At 42.2% G+C, this 20,872-nt stretch overlaps 1 protein-coding gene and 1 pseudogene across 1 annotated transcript in view; one reads left to right on the top strand and one right to left on the bottom strand.

Annotated features, from left to right (window-relative positions):
* Nucleotides 1-20,872, top strand: part of Atg1 (serine/threonine-protein kinase unc-51-like protein Atg1) — a 162,516-nt gene that overhangs the window by 5,080 nt on the left and 136,564 nt on the right. The window lies entirely within an intron of this gene.
* On the bottom strand, nucleotides 10,338-11,286 carry LOC135714266 (uncharacterized; annotated as a pseudogene).

A 20,872-nucleotide genomic window follows, 5' to 3' on the forward strand; every position in this document is an offset into this window, starting at 1 on the left:
TCACTCAGTCTATTGGTACTACTCCGAGACTGAATAAAATTTTCGTCGATTTCCTCATTTTCCGGCAGATTTTTTAGGTTTTCCACAGGAAACCATGAGACAAATTTTACTCATCGCTGAGTTCCTGCTCTTTTGACGATTATGAGTGAACTAAACTCAAATTTGAGTCGTTCTCATTCGCCGTGTTGGTATCAGCAAACCTCCAGATCCCTGGCAAGACTAGTACCACATCTATGACGCAAATGTCATTCCCATATACTTTGTGTGAAGCCGAAAAATCCTGGTTCTCTGGTTCGATTTTACGTCAACATTTGACAGCTGCTGCAAATATTCGCAAGCAAGCTCTGTTCATGCGTAATGCGCTGTTAGGAAAGTTTGTCGCGAGCGGCGGGAAGTTTTTTTTTCATCTTTGTTGTGCCATAGGTGCTGTGTTCTGTGTTTAACAGGAATTATCATTGCCTAAAAATGAAGTGCATTATAATTGGATGTGATAGCTGCATTACTACACCAGTATTGCAAGGAGGAGTCTCCAGTCATCGGTAAGTGTAAACAATGTAAACAAAGTAAATTCACGAAGTGTTGATTGAATGCTCATCCTAACTTAACATTTGCATGTTTCGGTGGTTTTCCATCCTCCGAAACGGAATTGCAGCAGTGGGTAACGTCAATCAGGATTTTCACAGGCCAAGAAATACAATCGGTGGATAACCAGAGAATATGTGGAAAACATTTTATGTCTGATCAATTTCACGTGATTGGATCAAAACTATGTTTGAAAAAAGGAACAGTACCATCGGTGTTTACAAAAATTCATCCTTGCGAAACGTAAATTGTTACTTAACTAGCTGTAGTTGTAGATATTATAATAATGATAATAATGTAAGGTCATTTACAGCGAACATCTCGAGTTTCTGCTTGACGACCATGATTCAAACCACTATGTTCCAGTTCCTAAGAAGTAAGATTTTTATTTGTTATAGATTTTTGGGATAATGTATGAACGGTGTATGGCAGTAATAATATTACACATATACCAGGGTTTTTCAAGTTTATTCATATGTTTATTGCAAGTGGGTTCATCATATTCTCATGTATTTTTTCCCTCAAGGTCAAGAGTTGTAAGAATAGATAATATCGAGAAACCAAACGTATCGACATTAAAATCACGATCTGAGGCAACAGCGGTGGTCCGCGTTAACCGAATTAAACAAAAATACAAACATAAAGTTCGTATGTTGCAACAAAAGTGCCGGAGACTTCAACACCACTTAACGAGCATGGAGGACATAATTGCGCAGGCTCGTGATAAAAATATGCTGTCACAGACTGCTGCTGATCATCTTAGGGCTGTAAGTATCATATGCAATCTGAGGTTTTCTATTTTTCAATTAATTTTTGTTACTTACGCGTTTTTGTTATTTGAAAAGACATAAGAAAGAAAGTGTTTAATTTCAGTCTACGATAATGAGGAAATTGGGGTAACACTGCAGATATTTGCGTTTCTAGAAAATCAGTTAAAGGAACTTTTGGCGGATTATTACGATTATTCCTACAGTGGATTCATCGGTGCAAATGGGATTAAATGTTTAAAAAAACTTTTGTTCTAGTTTTCAACAATGATAAATTTTCAGATTTCTGCATCTTGTTTCTAATCCTATTGACTAACTTTTGATGAAAAAAGATCTTAGATTCTTAAATTCAATTATATTCGTGTTCCAATACGCCATGTGCCTATGTCATAACTGGAACACTCATTTTCATTTTCAAAACCAACATTTTTATGTTATAGAAAGGATATTTTACTAACATACTTCATAAATCTATTTGGTCTGCAGGCATTCAGTGAGAGTGATTCATTGATCCGTACGCTGCAGACATACCGACAGGGACAGCCTTATAATGAAATGTTGAGGAGCTTCGCCACTACCTTGCATTTTTATTCACCCCGAGCATATCAGTTCGTACGCCAGGCATTCCAAAACCGCTTGCCTCATCCCAGGACAATCATACGTTGGTATAGATCTGTCGATGGGGAACCCGGATTGACCGCAGAGACAATGGCAGCTCTAGAAATTAAGGCAAACGAGTGCAAAGCGACTGGTAAACGGTTGCTCGTAGTGCTAATGATGGATGAAGTGGCAATTCGGAGACACACAGAATGGAATGACATAAAAAAATGTTTTGAAGGAGTAGTTCAGTATTCAGGATTTATACCAGATAACTCAGAAAAGTTGCCCGTGGCGAAAGAAGCCCTTGTTTTCATGGTCACCGGAATATCGGAAAATTGGAAAAATTCCAATTGGATACTTCTTATCCGACTCCCTGGATACGGAACAAAAAGTCTCTCTTATCGAAAACATTTTGATGTATTTGCATAGCATCAGCGTAACCGTGATTTCGTTCACATTTGATGGAACCAGCACGAATTTCAGCACCGCGAACAGGTTGGGTGCATGCCTTAAGAACGGTCCAAATTTGAAAACCTTCTTTCCGCATCCTTCTAGCAATGACCCGGTTTTCATTATGTTAGATCCGTGCCATATGCTAAAGCTTGTTAGAAATACTTTAGCAGCCAAAGCGGTTTTTAACACGAACACAGGGCATATAAAATGGAAATTTATCGAGGAGTTGAATAAAACCCAAAATCTCTGTGGCATAAGATATGCTGGTCGACTGTCGGACAGACATATAAATTTTGCTAACGAGAAAATGCGCGTTGATCTTGCTGCTCAGACGCTCAGTCGAAGCGTTGCTGAAGGCATTCGACAACTGAGTGAGACCTGCGATGAATTTACCGGTTGTGAAGAAACAGTTGATTTTATAACAACTATAAATGATGTGTTCGACATTATGAATAGTAAGCACCATGACAGCGTTGGCTATAAGAAACCCATGTCAGCAGATAACATTGAGCAGTATGCTGCGTTGTTCCGTAAAGCAGAACAACTTTTTAACTCCTTGAAGATTCAGTACAAAAAGTCGGAAGCTATGGTGTGGTCCCCGGTGTTGACATCCATCAACAAAACTGGATTTCTGGGGTTCGTTATTGACATGCGCAGTTTTTTGGAATTGTATGAAAGGTACGTGGTGCAACTAGGAGAACTTGATATGATCTACGGATACAGAGTCAGCCAGGATCACCTTGAAACGTTTTTTTCGGCTATTCGATCTCGAGGAGGGTTCAACAATAACCCTACTGCTGTGCAGTTTAAGGCTGCGTACAAACGACTGCTAGTAAATAATGCAGTACGTTCATCTGCTGCAGGTAATTGCACTGACTTCGATGAAATAAAAATGCTGCATGTTAGCGACAAAGCCCAGTACTATTTAGATGCGATAAATAGTCGAAATCAGGCCAAGGTGTCTGTTCTAATTGAAATGGATCTTCCTGTTAATGAAATATGCAACTCGACAAACTTGGATAACGCTATCTTCTCTTGTGCAATTACGAATTTGGCACATACTGTACATAAGAACTTGATAAAGAAGATCAAATGTGACGAATGCTTGGAGGAATTGACCAAGATGGATGGATCCGCACAGAATGATATTTTTATCATCTGTAAGTCTGCGGAGAAGGCGTTCAAATCGTTGGTTGGAGATTATAATAATTTCAATGTTCCCAAGTATTATTCAAAGTTGGTAAATAATGTCCTTCGGCAAATACTGGATTATCCGAAAGTGTTTCAAAAACTGTCGCAGCATATCCTGGAGCAAGATGCTTTAAGAAATCATCGTAATCTCCTGATAAAACTGACAATTGAACTGTACTTAAAACTTTGTTTGGAAAACTATTCTAAAAGTTTTTCAGGTTTTCGAGCAACGCTGCGCAAAAAGCTCACTAAACTGATTTTGTTTCAGGGTGATTGATTGTTAAGCATTAACTTGGTTTTTAATATGTCAATGTATTCGTTAAAAATTTATGATTGTTATGCAATAAAAACAAAGCTACAAGTTCCAAAATACTGACTTTAAGTTTCTTTTCAATTGTTCTAACCACACATGACTGTTATTTCCATAAAGAAAAGTGGTAAAGGATTTTCATCTAGAAGCTTGCTGTGGTAACCAAAACCCAAAACCATTCCAAGTTCAAAAAATCGTTGGTGGAACAAGTTGCATATCACTGTGTTTCCGTTTCATGTATAACTACCTTTTATTCCCCTCCCGCTTGTAACGTATTTTGCTACATGGTTGGTCCCCCTAAAATGCTACGTCATTTATACATCTTCCCTAAATCGATTTACTCGCATCGGGATCCATCTTTTTGCAAGAAAAATACATCATCAATGTTTTATCTTTCTACTCATCGCGTGCGCAAAATCTTCTCTGTATTTTAGATAGAGTCGCCCCCCCCCCTGGTCACGTCGTTGATAGTGGTGGGGATGGGAAGGATAATAACCAAAACTCAAAACCAGGAATTGGACCTTTTGTCGTTTGGTGTTGAGAATGTTTAGTTACCTTACATAACGCCGGAACAATTTATTTTAATCTGGACTGGAGAGCTTCAAACTTTTCTGGCACAACACTAGTATTGTAAAAAAATAATCAATTTCAATGTATCAATTTATCTTAAAATAATCTTTTTTTTTTTCATTAAAAACTTTTAACGCGATATAACCATGCGGCACACATGAATGTAGCTTAAAAACGTGTTGTCAACACTAACACCACCACCATCGGTGGCGGCTTCAGCGAGTACTAGTCCAAACCTCGTACACGCAAAGTATCTTCTTCTTTGTTTTCTTCTTAGACAATTCTTATCGAAACTTGACAGCTAGCACGCTAAGATCAGATAACCCAAATGTAGGTTTACTTTACCCAAATCAGGCGTAAACTGCACAAACTCAGATATGGGTAAATTTTTTTACCCAAATATAGGTAAATTTAAGTCAAATTTGCATAAAAATAAATCATTTATGGATCATAAGAACCCATATTTGGGTTAAAAAAAATTACCCATATGTGAGTTTGTGCAATTTACGGTCAATCTCGGTAATCTCTTTGTACCGTCTGGGTAAACTGATCTTAGCGTGAGCATTGATGATAAGAGGGGTAGGATTTTCTACACGTTAAATCAAATTCAGTGCAAACTGAGTATATTACAATTCCTTCCCTTTCTAGTAGTTACTAGCATTTACCAATAATTCTATCTAATCAATTTCGAAATGTTGATGTAACAATTTTAAACTTATCCTAAATATTCATTCTCTATTCTTATAAAAATTCTCGATTGTATTGATTAATTATGCTTACGTATTTCTCCTAGTAGTATATAAATTCACCATGCTTTGATTTTTGTTTCTTCCTGTTCGAACGCCTTATTTAATCTAGAGGCTTCGAACTCGTTGATGGAAAACTTTTCGTACCATCTTGTAATGCTCTTGGATGCAACTCACTTCCGGTGGGCGGTGGCTCAACAGGTCCGTTAATACCATAAAACGGCTCTTCATCTTCGGAATCGACAAATTTCCTCTTTTGTGCACGTTCAACTGTCCTTTCTTCGCCATGATAGTATTGTGAACGCCTATCGTCGAATCGGTTCCTCTCTCGCCCTCTTTTTTCACTTTCTCTCTCCGCGTAAACCTTTCTATCTTCCCCGTAATCTTTTCAACCTAATCTTTGCTTCACTGAATTAACACCACCATTTCTATTAATCGCCTGAGAACAATTTGCTGTTACCTCCTTCTTATTCGGTGATCAAAAATTCCGTTCTGGATTTTGTTCAAAAGCACTTCCTGAATTTCGACAAAATCTCAACCAGGGAATAACTCTACCTGGGACTCGACCTAGGAGCCGGATAAGGAAACGTCTCCACTTGCGAAACAATCCAGCTATAGCGTCGCTTCCGACCGGCTATAAGCACAAAAGAAAAGTAAACAATAACGTTTTAAATCAAGCTCACAAAGCTAGCTTTCTTTTACGAACACAAATTCGCAACGACAATTGAATTCTTTCAATTGCTATTCAATTGCAATCAAAATTCACACTAGCTACTCAAATAAAATACCTTCAATCCAGTAGAAATTCGGAATCAACCAATTCCTTTGCCACTGTCCAGAACCAATTTTCCCACTTTGACAGATACTTCCAACTCCAACACTTTTCAGTTAAAGCACACGCGAATCACTTTTTTTTTACCTCGTCGTCCACTGTAATATCGTAGTCTACCTATAGTTTAATGAAGAGAAACGCCACTGGATCATCATGCTATTCCGAAACGAACCAACACTGTTTTTGGACGAAGCGAAAAACAAGTTTCAGATCACTTTTCAGTGTCCAATAAGTACATCCAGATTTTCCAGAATTCTGCATGCCGAGGGTTATACGTGGAAAGTAATTGAACGGAGAGCGATTCAAGTGAAAGAAGCCCAAATATACTTTTTTGCGAATGAATTGTGTTCATTCAATTGGAACCTCCAAAACTTGTTTTTTTTTTGGATGAGGTTTCAATTGATAATCGGGGTATGCTGAGGAATCGTGGATATGCCAAAGTAGGAGAAAATTGATCTTCCGGGGGAATTTAACCGAAAAACACGTGTATCATTACTGTGTTTTCTTGGGTAAACTGGGATATTAGAAACGTTCCAAACTGACGGAACGTTCTCGAGAGCGCGTTTCTCGGATTGCTGTAGAAAATTTGCAAACAGTGGATACTAGACGGTACTACTAGATACTAGACCAGGGCTACAAAATGGTGAGTTGACAACCTGGAAGGAGCGGAATACCTAGCCCTGGTCCTCACAAGTTCCTACTTCACGCCTCCTCGAGTCATATGATAACAAAAGACTACCAGCTGAAACATGGACACAGCTGGTTGGCGTAGCCTGGGCAATGTTGCCAGTCCGGCAATAGCAAAGTGAAGAGGTGCGACGCGAACACTGGCGCGGTAACCATAGTACGGTGATAGAGGAAATGCTTCACCAAACCTGAGCGTCTGCTCACCATGGAGGTGCGGCTCAAAACGGCGTCTGTTCTCCATGTTAGGAGCGGCTGATCACCGTCCTAGTGCCAGCGTGGGACTCTAAACAGAGCTGTGCACGATGGTCCCCCGGCGAGACAGGGGGTTGGGGCAGGCCCAACAAGCCGCCCTGGAAAAAAAAACAAAGTTGCAAATACCGAAGAAAGAAATACGGATCGGAACAATCGGCACAGACCTACGCGACGAAATAAGGACTACGATTGGAAACTCGGAACATGGAACTGCAAATCGCTCGGCTTCCCGGGTTGCGATAGGTTAATCTATGACGAACTTCAACCACGCAACTTCGAAGTCGTAGCACTGCAGGAACTTTGCTGGACGGGACAAAAGGTATGGAAAAGCGGGCATCGAGCGGCTACTTTCTACCAGAGCTGTGGCACCACCAACGAGCTGGGAACCGGCTTTGTAGTGCTGGGTAAGATGCGCCAACGCGTGATTGGTTGGCAGCCGATCAACGCGAGGATGTGCAAGTTGAGGATTAAGGGCCGTTTCTTCAACTACAGCATCATCAACGTGCACTGCCCACACGAAGGGAGACCCGACGACGAGAAAGAAGCGTTCTATGCGCAGCTGGAGCAGGTGTACGACGGCTGTTCGCAACGGGACGTCAAAATCGTCATCGGCGACATGAACGCTCAGGTAGGACGGGAGGCAATGTATAGACCGGCAATCGGGCCAAACAGCCTGCATGCCGTATCGAACGACAACGGCCAACGATGCGTGAACTTTGCAGCCTCCCGGGGTATGGTAGTTCGAAGTACCTTTTTCCCCCGCAAGGATATCCACAAAGCCACCTGGAGATCACCTGACCAACACACAGAAAACCAAATCGATCACGTTCTAATCGACGGGAAATTCTTCTCCGACATTATCAACGTCCGCACGTACCGCAGTGCGAACATAGATTCGGACCACTACCTAGTTGCAGTATGCATGCGCTCAAAACTCTCGACGGTGCATAACACACGTCGAAGTCGAACGCCACGACCCAACATTGAGCAACTACGGGACACCGGAGTTGCCCAGGACTACGCGCAGCAGCTGGAAGTTGCACTACCCACGGAAGAGCAGCTTGGCGCAGCTTCTCTTGAAGATGGCTGGAGGGACATCCGTTCAGCCATAGGTAGTACTGCTGTAGCGGCACTAGGTACTGCAATCCCGGACCGAAGAAATGACTGGTTTGACGGCGAATGCAAACTGTTAGTAGAGGAGAAGAATGCAGCACGGGCGAGAATGCTGCAACACCGCACGAGATTGAATGTGGAGCGATACAGACAAGCGCGGAACAGACAAAACTCGGTTTTCCGAAGGAAGAAGCGTCAGCAGGAAGATCGAGATCGCGAGGCGATGGAAAATCTGTACCGCGTAAACGACACACGGAAGTTCTACGAGAAGCTAAATAGTTCGCGCAAAGGCTACGTGCCGCAAGCCGATATGTGCAAGGACTTGGACGGTAACCTTCTCACGAACGAGTGTGAGGTGATTGAGAGGTGGAAGCAGTACTATGACGAGCACCTCAACGGTGAAGCAGCAGAAAACGAAGGTGGCACGGCAACAGACCTTGGAGCACGCGCAGAAGACGACAGGCTACCGGCCCCTGATCTTCAAGAAGTTGAGGAGGAGATCGGTCGGCTGAAGAACAACAAAGCAACTGGTGTAGATCAACTACCAAGTGAGCTATTGAAATACGGTGGTGAAGCACTGGCTAGAGCGCTGCACTGGGTAATTGCCAAGATTTGGGAGGAGGAGATATTACCGGAGGAGTGGATGGAAGGTGTCGTATGCCCAATCTACAAAAAGGGCGACAAGTTGGATTGCTGCAACTACCGCGCGATCACACTGCTGAGCGCCGCCTACAAGGTACTCTCCCAAATTCTATGCCGCCGTCTGTCACCATATGCAAGAGAGTTCGTGGGGCAATACCAGGCGGGATTCATGGGTGCCCGCGCTACCACGGACCAAATTTTCGCGATTCGGTAGGTTCTGCAGAAATGCCGCGAATACAACGTGCCCACACATCATTTGTTCATCGATTTCAAATCCGCATACGACACAATCGATCGAGATCAGCTATGGCAGATTATGCACGAGTACGGATTTCCGGATAAACTGACGCGATTGGTCAAGGCGACGATGGATCGAGTGACGTGCGTTGTTCGAGTATCGGGGACACTCTCGAGTCTGTTTGAATCTGGAAGGGGGTTACGGCAGGGTGATGGACTTTCGTGTCTGCTGTTCAACATCGCGTTAGAAGGTGTGATCAGAAGAGCTGGGATAGACACGAGTGGCACGATATTCAGGAAGTCCATCCAGCTCCTTGGTTTCGCCGATGACATTGACATTATGGCACGGAACTTTGAGATGATGGCGGAAACGTACATCAGACTGAAGGCTGAAGCTAGACGGATTGGACTTGCCATCAACGCATCAAAGACAAAATATATGAAAGCAAGAGGTTCTAGGGAAGACAATGTTAGCCTCCCACCCCGAGTTCAGATTGACGGTGACGAAATCGAGGTGGTCGATGAGTTCGTGTATTTGGGCTCACTGGTGACCGCCGAAAATGATACCAGCAGAGAAATTCAAAGACGCATTATGGCAGGGAATCGTGCCTACTTTGGACTCCGGAGGACGCTCCGGTCGAATAAAATTCGCCGCCGCACGAAGTTGACTGTCTACAAGACGCTGATTAGACCGGTGGTCCTTTACGGCCACGAGACCTGGACTATGCTCGTGGAGGACCAACGCGCCCTTGGTGTTTTCGAACGGAAGGTGTTGCGTACCATCTACGGTGGAGTGCAGATGGATGACGGAACGTGGAGGAGGCGAATGAACCACGAATTGCACCAGCTGCTGGGAGAACCATCCATCGTCCACATTGCAAAAATTGGGTGTATACGGTGGGCTGGGCACGTCGTAAGAATGCCGCACGACGACCCAGTGAAAATGGTTCTAGAAAGCGACCCAACAGGAACAAGAAGAAGAGGCGCGCAGCGGGCAAGGTGGATCGACCAAGTAGAAGGTGACCTGCGGACCCTTCGCAGACTACGAGGCTGGCGAACTGTGGCCATGGATCGAGTAGAGTGGAGACGACTTCTTCGGACAGCAGAGGACAACAAGGCCTTAGCCTGATTGGTAAGGTAAGGTAAGTAAGGATACTAGACGGTGCACGAATCCATTGCGACCGTCGCATAATCGAATATCTACGATCACTTGGCATTAGCGTCGTATTCCTCCCCCCGAAATAACGTAGAATACCGTTACGTAGTTAATACCGTTTTAATTGATCCAGCACATATACTCACTCGTTAAAAGAAAATTAGCAGTTACGGTTACAGTTAAAAAGAACGAAGGCTTCCTATAGGCGGTCCACGTCCAAGCAATCAGTTACTTGATTGGCCAGTTCCTCTCCGAAGACCTTCTCGCTTGTTTCCATGCTTCCAAAGACATCGAATAGAATGGAATCATTGGTACCTTGCATCGTGCGCAGTGCAGTTAAGCGAAGTTTCATTGCATTAACAAGAACGCAAACCTGGTCCAACTCCTTCCACAACGTATCCAATTCCTCCTTAAATCCAGTATTCACGTTTGAGCGATCCTAATGTCATTTCGCGTACTTGACAAAACTTGCTGACTTGCAGAAGGTACCGTTTTGAAAAGATGGATCAAGTGATGAGGAGGGCCTTGAAGTTTCAATCCATCCCGTTCCAGTGCATCCTTGGTAAAAAGGAACGAAGCCCACACTGCCCAGTTCACGTCTTGAGAGACATAGGATCCCTTGTGCAAGTTTTTCAGCTCTGCAACCAGCACAGACACTGCTTGATTTGAAGCAGCGCCAGCTCTGTCCCTTTCCTCTGGCTGCAAGAGTTGATTCCTGAGGGTGTCGCATCTTTTCCGGCTTTTCGATAAACTGTGATGGCTTATATGTCCTTTTGAAATTTCATTAGTTGGAGCCGTTGTCTCGGCCCAACGTGGTCATCACCAACACCAGCAGCTGCATCAAAGATCACTTCCCTGCTTATGTGGTCTTCGCTAGAGTTCCATAGAAGCTCCATAACTTCTTGCACTGAGTCACAGTTAATGTTTATTCTGCCCACCGATGGACCTTTCTTGTGCCCTTTGAAGTTCCTCTTCAAAATTTGAACGGTGAAATGGAACAGTTCTTTATCTTCCTTTTCCTCATCCTTGGAAACATCGAGAAATTCCCCCTCCTCATCGGCGGTATCGTGGTTCTCATGTTCATCCATATCATAATCGATGGTCAACGAAACAAGCTTCGGTGATCCTGACGGTTCCCCGTCGTCCATCGTAGAAAGCTGAATATTTTGATACGTGATGTTATCGTGCTATAAATCGCAATATGAAAAGTTAATTTAAATACCTGATCAGCAAAACAGCAGAAAAACAGAACAGAACACTTCAAAAGACCAACTAAACACAATTCTTTACGCTTTTCCTCACCCTAAACGAAAACAAGAATCAATATTTACGTTTTTCCGTTGAAAGCGCTGACCCCAATGTCATATAAAACAGGTCCGTCAATGCAAATCAGTCACCTCTTCCATTCTTCCATTGATGTGTGTGTGACAAGTGTGACGTTACACTTGTCGTTGTCATTGCATTGCTGGACCTGTTTCCTATGGCACTAAAGTTGACATTTGCGCACAAGTGAATGACAGATTCCTGAAAAAGAGAAACGACATATTTTCTCGGGAAGTACAATATTATAAGCTAAAGACTGTACTCGAAACAGACAAGTGAGACACATTGATTAGTTTGTAACTTTTTAGCGTGTGGGTAAAACATAATGAAATTTTGACTGAAACTAGCTAAGAGTGTAATGTTTATGCTGGCAGAATTGCATCCCAATGTGTCAAGTGGTTATCGAGATGGCATCGGAGCAAGAGCAGATGGATCGGAAAAACCTGGGAATCCATCATTCGACGATTTACCGGGTGGCGAAGTCACCCAAGAAGACCCAGCGGTGGGCGGGTAGGCTGCGGCAGAAAACCGAAGACAGCTGACGACCCGGTGAAGGTCAGGAAGGTGTTGATCTGTTCAAGCGTCGGCCTAATCTTTTGATCTGCGATGCGGCGAAGAAGGTGGATGTTTCCATCTGGAACGACAAACAAGCTGTACCGGGAGTGGCTGACGAAACCGAGGTGCGTCGTAATAGACGACAAGACTTACATCAAGGCGGCCACAAAGCAGTTGCCGGGGTAGCCGTTCCTGAGGAGGTAAGGAAGAAGAAGGTGGACAAATTCGCCAAAATGCTCTTTGTTTGGTTGGCCATCTGTGGGTGCGGCAAGATGAGCCAGCCTTACGTCACGACGGGTACATCTACCGGGACGAGTGCCTCCAGAACCGCCTCCTACCCTTCCTGCGGTCTCACGGAAGCGAGACGCTGTTTTGACCGGCTTTGGCATACTGCCACTACGTGCGGCCGACTGGTACAGAGAAAACAATGTTGTTTTTGTACCAAGAGACGTCAACCCACCGAACTCGCCGGAACATCGCCCGATTGAGAAGTTTTGGGCCATCATGAAGGCTAGACTTCGTAGAACACCTAAGGTGTTGGAGAATGAGTTAAGGGGGTAAAAGTCGGCACCACCATTGCCCAAAACCTTATGAGTGGTGTCAAGGGCAAGGTGCGGGTATTTGGTTATGGAGCAGCTATCCATAATGTGAAGCAATGAAGCAGAAACCTAACCATAATGTTGTAGTGTATTAACTGAAAGTTTGAAGAAAATCCGACTTAAAATTTTAGCGATCATTTTTGTGTGTCTCACTTTTTTCGAGTACAGTCTTTAGATAAAAGTTTCTTTCATCGATCTGTGCAAGGTTGCTTCCACTCACTTGCTATAAAGAATATTGTTAGGAATCATTAGACGTTATTACGATATTGTGTACTTGTAAGTTAAAAGAAGAGGTTGTAAAGTATGTGTTTGATACATGAAAGCTGTCAATTTCGCTTTCAGAGTATAACAATCAGCGATTTTATGATTCGTGAGCGATCACTCAGAGTGAGCGCTTGCGAGTCGTTAAATCGTTGATTGTGACTATCTCAAGGCACACATGGGCACGCTAATTGACACAGTTTGGCACCCATGGTAGGAACATTCATGATCTTTGAAGTTACTGGCCTCACTGTACTTTCTCTGCGCCTGCTCAGCGTATGTGTCAAATCATTGTTGTAGAATGTTCGCTTAGTTCCCCAAAACCGTGTTGGATTCCCAACTAGAATCCCCAACAGTGCACAGGCATAGGCATTAGCTTGTCCGAAAAGTAATTCATTCCACGCAATACAAACTAAAATCAGGGTAATCGCTAATGATCAAAATCGCATGTATAATTACACTCCACGCAATCAATCCCACATTCCACAAAGCACCGGATATGGTATGAAAAAATGTCATAATTATGTTCGTTTCACTGTAGCTTTCTGAGGCAGATGAGAAATGGCCAAGGAAGGAATAAGGAAGATAAACGGCTCGTCACAACTAGCTACTCTGTCTTATTTCGGATATGCTAGTTTTATCTTAGTTTTGCCGACTGTCGCTCCACGGGCACATGCAACCACTGACGAAGTCAGTTTTCAGCAGAGGAACACTTTCGTCGCATTCTTGGCCTCCTCAAATCGTGTATCCACGTTGTACCGGTTCGATGCCAGTTAGCCTTCTAATCTCCACAGCCGATTTCGATCCTCGAAAGAGTTCCAGCGATTTCAACACTCGCAGCAGCTTTCCCCGGCGGCTGTAAATTCCGAATGTCATCAGATGCGTTTCGATGCTGTCTTTGCTTTGGAACTCCATCACCTTTTCGAGGGGATTCTCCAATCGGGTCAGTTTGTCCAGCCTCTGGAGCATCGCCTTGATTCGGATTCCACTGCTTATTGTGTTCGAACTGCCAAGCATGTTCGGGTTGCCAAGCATGCCATTATTCACAAGCAAACAAAAGTCAGTACGATGACTGGCACTCTCGGAACTGCTGGAACAGCTGCGGCACACGTGAGACACACTGAGAAAAATTTGATACAAAATAAGTGTGTAGAGTGCCAACCCCTTGGACTACCTGAAAGCGAATTTTACTGGTTTTATGTGTCAAACACTTGCCTTTCAACCTCTTGTTGTATCTAACAAGTATCATCATAACATCTAATGATTCCAAAATAGCAAGTTGAGCGGAAGCAAGTCTGGATCTGTGTGCTGAAAATAGATGAGAATGTCTTAACAAGGCAGTGAGGATGCAAAAAAAAGTCTACGAAGAGAATCTGTCAATGTTAGTTAGGACTTTAAGCATTGCTCAGTTTGGAATGTGTTAAAAGAATATCGATCAACTTACACTTTTCAACGTATAGAATGTAAGAATTCCATAAGAACCACTTATGAAATTTAGCCACAAGAAATCGGTATGAATTTCATAGATTTAACATTTTAATTTCATAATAATAACACGGAGCAGACTGGAACCGAACCATGAACGTTGAGATTACGGGGCCCGTGTGTTGACAGAATTTAATGATCATCGTTCTAAGCGTTCGAAGATGTTTGTTATGATGTAGGGAGCTCAGTGGTCTAGTAGCGATCGTTTTTGCCTTTCTGATATCGCACGCACAAAAATCTTTCTAACGTTGGGTTTTTTTAAATAAAAGGCGATGAATACGAACTATTGCTTTATTGGTAATGTAAACAGAACAGAATCAACGGGAAACCAATCAAGGAAAAAAAGGAATCTACACTACATTTTCTGAAGACCGCGATTTTTTTGTATTTTATCCAGAATTTTCAAGAGACATTGGACAGAAAAGCGTAGTATATTTTGCAGGCTTCATAAATGTAGACGCCTCAAAAGGTTGCTGGACCTGACGGAATTCCTCCAGTATTTATGAAATGTCTAGCAATGGAACTCACTGCTCCACTGTTTTGGCTTTTTAATATATCCCAGAAATCCGGAACCTTCCAAAAAATTGGAAATGCTCATTTCTAGTGCCAATCTTTAAATCTGGCCGAAAATCTGACGTACGTAATTATCGTGGAATAGCCATCATCTCTTGCATTCCTAAACTTTGCGAGGCAATTGTCAAAGGAAAATTATTTCTCCAAATCAGAAATAGAATTATTGACATGCAACACGGCTTCGACCTCGTCAAATTTACTTGAATGTATGGACTATTCATTGAACGCAATGGATAATGGAAACCACGTAGAAGCCCTCTACTCAGACTTTAGCAAGGCAGCTGTATTGACATACCAATGCTTCTTTTTGAAGTTCTAAAAACCTGGAATTGATTCAGGACTCCTGAGATGGCTTGAATCATATTTAATTAACCGACAAGCCCCGTAACTTGGGTAGATCACCTTTTCGTGGTACGTTACGTGATGTAAGATCTACCACCGATTCCTAGTCCTGACTACTTCAAACTAGGGGAACAGGATTTTTCAGTAATCCAAGGAACACATCTTAGTCCTTGTTACTTTTTATGCCTTGTTGATAGTGACAAGACTCGGCTTTGTCTACCGAAGATGATCTTGAAAAACGCATATTTAACCACCGGGAAGGTGATTAGAACCTTTTTTGACATTATTCCTAGATTGAAGACTCAGTGCATGCGATGTTTTTGTTTTGATTCGATAAATCTAGTTCATGAAATTACGAGCTACAAGTCAATTAAACATGACTAATTCCAGGGAATACATATTTGTTTTCATGCTTCTTCAAGATTTACATACCTGTCAGGATCGCCAATGTGATATCCTGCTTACTTCTAAGAGGAGCAATCTCCATCGCGTTCTTCTTCTCTTCTTAATACACATACAACTGAACACCAAATCCGCATACGACACAATGGATCGCGATCAGCTATGGCAGATTATGCACTAGTACGGATTTCCGGATAAGCTGACGTGATAGGTCAAGGCGACGATGGATCGAGTGATGTGCATTGTTCGAGTATCAGGGTCCCTTTGAATCTCGAAGGGGATTACGGCAAAGTGATGAAATTTCGTGTCTGCTTTAAAATCGCGCTAGAAGGTGTGATAAAAAGAGCTGGGATAGACACGAGTGGCACGATCTTCAGGAAATTCATCTTTCTTCTTGGCTTCGCCGATGACATCATGGAACGGAACTTTGAAACGATGGCGGAAACGTACATCAGACTGAAGACTGAAGCTAGGTGGATTGGACTTGCCATCAATGCATCGAAGACGAAATACATGAGAGGAAGAGGCTCTAGGGAAGACCATGTTAGCCTCCCAAGTAACAATTCAAGCTGAACAGTAAGAACAAAAGCTGATTATTGGTTGATTTAAGGTGTACAAAGCTGATTAACAGCAAGCTGAATATATAGTTGATTAGTAGTGTATGAAGCTAATTGTATCCTCATAATTCAATCTCAATAAGTTAGCTGATCTAAAAATTGAACAAGCCTTAATTTAGCTTAACACTACTCCACTGCAAATATTTTGATAGCTCGTTGCACTTCCGGCATTTTAGCTCTTCTAAATTCACTGCCTACCTTTCTAATCCCAAGCAATGGCTGAAGTAGATACAAGGTAGATGAGCTTTTTAGGAATAGCTGCTGGTAGAAGTGGGCTGCGACGACGTAGAAAGTATTAACATTTGTATTTCTTGCTATATTGCACTGAATTTTCAAACAGCATTCTAAATATATAACTCAATTATGGCACTTAAATAGCTTCCACATGAACATCGAAATAAATCGGGCACTTGTGTCCACATTGTGTTCACTACACTTGAAAATAAGAGGAATATTATACTGTCGCCAATTGTTGTTTACAATTCTGCATTGCTGTATAATACTCTTCCGGTTGCTGTAATTCAACTTAAATTTGACGTGTTTTAAGTTAATGGTCATACCTTATGCCACACATATGCTTGAGTTGTCCAGTAGGTATGATTGATGCCTGTGAATCAACGACTGCCGGTTCGAATCCCGAAATGCAAAGTTAATTTTTAGACTTATAATAACAATACAAATATGTACATCCATTAAATCAGCACCTTGCTGCAGTCCCTTTAAAATATATAAGATATGAAGCGGTCTTCCATTATTATTTTTTTTGTTCAGCCTGCTAGAACAAGGGTTGGAAAAGACTGTTATTTAATGCCGTAAAAAGCTTATAATTTATATAACTGTTAAGCTTTCGGCTGATTAAAATCACCAGATTTAGATGTTTAAAAGCTGAACAAAGGTTAACGTGGTCTATGTACAACAATTATTCAAACTAAGGCTGAACTAAAATCGATTGAACAACACTTGTTAAGCATCAAATTGTTACTTGGGCTCCCATCTCTAGTTTAGGTTGACGGTGTCGAAATTGAGGTGGTCAAGTTCGTGTGAGTTCGTGTATGTTGGCTCACTGGTGATAGTCAAAAATGATACCGGCAGAGAAATCTAAAGATGCATTACGGCAGGGAATCGTGCCTACATTGCACTCATTGTTTTCGAACGGAAGGTGTTGCGTACCAACTGAGTACGGTGAAGTGTAGATGGATGATGGAACGTGAGAAGGCGAATCTACCAAGAATTGCATCAGCTTCTAGGAGAGTCATCCATCGTTCACACTGCAAAAATTGGGCGACTACGGTGGGCTGGCACGTCGTAAGTGAAAATGGTTCTCGAAAGCAACAGGAAAAAAAGAAGAGGCGCGCAGCGGGCAAGGTGGATCGACCAAGTTGAAGGTGACCTGCGGACCCTTCGAAGACTACAAAGCTGGCGACATGTGGCCATGGATCGAGTAAAGTGGAGACATGAAGGCCTTAGTCTGGTTGGTAAGGCAAGTGTCCCTGTAGCCATGTATAGACGTTCCAGCTATTTGAATCGAAGATGTTATGCCTCAGAACATCCCGGCGGCGCCGACTGGGATTGGACCCAGGCCTGCCGGGGTGAGAGGTAATCACGCCTACCACTACACCACCGGCGTCGCTGAACAAGCTAATGTCTCATTAGTTTTGTTCGTGTATTTCCAGTTCTGATAGCGATTGTAAGAACGAAGATGATGTATAGACCAAGATTCAAAGCGCTAGTTACACTTATCAATATATTCATACAAAAATTAGGGAAATGTTAAAAATATTGATGGCATAAAGTTAAACTGTCATTAATTTTGTCAATCTTGAAATATTGAAGAAATTGAACTTGAATACGATTATTGTGAATATCCAGCCATGTGTAACGTCCGCTTTAGATGCTTAGCGAGGATATGCGAATTGTTCAGTTTATGCACGGGTGCAAGCTATTTCGAAACAACCCAAATTAGAGTAGGATCTACTCATATCCAACAAAATTCAAATATTCAATTTGATTCTACGATGTCGTAATCAAATTTTCGAGCCAGATCGAGCCGAGTTCTATCGGTTGGGAATGTTTTATACAGGTGAGATAGCTTGTGTGGATGGCTATCGGTCACAGACGGCAAGACGTGTGAAAATCGATTCTAATACCAATGTTACGGTAACAAGGAAAAAAATGAGTTAGTTAGTCATTGTAATTCCTAATCTTCTATTCGTTGTTCCCTAGTTTGAAGAGGTTAACCTTTAGGGTTCTGATGCATGGTCATTATCGGTGTCATTCCTTCATTTTGTTGCTAAGGAATCCAAATTTGACTGACAAAGGGGAGTGCCTTTGAAGGGTGTTTCAACACCCCGAAGGGTATAAATAGCGGAACCTTTCAATAAGAGTCGGATCCTTGCGATAAATGCAAGAATGACAACTGTAAAAAAATCGACTACTTCATCATTTCTAAATAGTGATGGAGTAATACGAAATACACTAAACTAAGGACACGAGATATACTACAATAGATCAAATTACTGGTCGCAGTGGTGTTAGGTCCCGAACAGAGGAAAAAAACCGACAGTAAATAATTAAATTCAACGGAAAAAACTCGAGCTCAATTCAAGTCACTTCAGGCGTCCCCTAAGGCTCTCATTTGAGACCTCTTCTTATTATTCTATACGTAAACAACATGTCTTTCATTCTCAAAAAACTAAAAGTTCTAATCTATGTCGACGACATGAAGCTCTTTTTAGAAATAAGAAATGAAGAAGACATCAATATATTCCGGAATGATACATACATATTTTACGTATGGTGTAAAAAGAAGTCTACTAGAATAGAATGTAAAAAAAAATGCATCTTAATATAATTTAGCACGAAAAGAACAACATCAAACATTTCAATAGCTTTAAGATTCAAAATGTAGAAAAAATAGAAAGAGTTAGATTATCTTAGACTTGGAGTCTAACTTTCATAGATCATTACAACACAATTATTCACAGAGCAACTGACATGCTAGGCTTTATAAAGCTCTTTTTCTATAACTTTCAGGACCCACACACAATTAAAACACTATATATTGCCTATGAGAGGTCAATACGGGAATATTGCAGCATTGTATGGTCTCTTTTTTCAATCACGCGCGAAGGAAGATTAGAATCAGTACAAAACTCAATTTCTATTATACGCTCATCTCAATTTCTATTATTCCCTCTTCCATCATATGAAGCTTACTGCATGCTTATACAAACATTAAAAGAGCGTCATGAATATGCATTGGTTTCGTTTGTAAACGATATCGTTTCGCAGAGCATTGCCTCATCAGAACTTTTATAAAAATTAAATTTCTATGCACCTACTCGGCAATTCCGAAATCGAAATTTATGTGCCATAAACAATCATCGCACAAATAATGCAAAATATGGGCTTAATCCGCGTTCGAAAACATAGATGACGTCATTTCCTTTGAATAGCTTCATGTGGCCAGCCTTGCGCGATCATGGGTCGCAGTGGTTTATTTGTAATTACGGGGCTCGGTAGCCTATTGGTGACCGTTTTTGCTTACTGAGCAGAAGATCGTATTACCTGCCCTCGTCAACCCTTCTTGTGATGTTCATGGAAGCACAGAGGACTTCTCGGCTTCCAATAAAGCAAGTATCGCGCCGACAAATGTTCTTCTTCTTCTTCTTCTTCTTCTTCTTCTTCTTTTTCGCATTTCAAGCTTATTGCTTATCTCATATTAGCTTATTGCTTGCTCTCAACTTAGTGTTCTAGATGCACTTCCACAGTTATTAATTGAGAGCTTTCGATGCCTATTCCATTTTTGCATTGGTATAACTGTGTGGCAAGTCCAATCATACTTCTATATGCCCAGGGAAGTCGAAAAATTTTCCAACCCGAAAAATTCCTAGACTGGACCGGGGATCGAACCGAGCCACCTCCAGCATGGTCTTGCATTGTAGCTGCGCCTTTACCGACTGAGCTAAGGGAGGCCCGCCAACAAATGTTGAACTCATTAAAATAATTAATCGTAAGTGGTAAAGGAAAACAACAACCTATCCGAATTTAAGAAGCTTTATAACGTTCCTCTTCTATATCCGTGATTTTATGAATTTGTTTGTGCGAGTAGACTCGGTTCTTTCTACATCAGCTGCGATAAAATGTTATGCCGGTAAACAGCAAATCGATAGCCTTTCCATCATCCTTCCCACTTGGTGCACCTTGGTACCAACCTACCTACGATTGAATCAAAGTCGAAATCATCATCGTCATCCAGGTGACGCTGTTCTGCTTCTGGTGGGGGGAATGTCATTTCCTCGAACCTTCCTGAACCGCCCTCTGGTGGTGTGTTGTGTGTTGAGAGTGGTTTGATTCCGTGCAAAAGCTTATCAGTTTGCAAAATGTGTTTACCCAATTTCGATGCCGTCGTATTCTTGCCTGCAACGTAAACAGGAGAACAGTTACGTGCAAAAGAGAAAAAGAGAGTTTGAAACGTAATAACGTAATGGGGTGCATCAAGGTGAATCATGCATACTGCACACGTTGGTACAGGTTTGCACGGGTTGTGGCTTGGATGGAGCCCTGAATGAGGTGAT

Source organism: Ochlerotatus camptorhynchus, unplaced genomic scaffold (assembly GCF_037179485.1).
Source record: "Ochlerotatus camptorhynchus isolate MF236.1 unplaced genomic scaffold, CSIRO-AGI_Acam_v1.1 ptg000633l, whole genome shotgun sequence".
Classification (NCBI taxonomy): Eukaryota; Metazoa; Arthropoda; class Insecta; order Diptera; family Culicidae; genus Ochlerotatus; species Ochlerotatus camptorhynchus.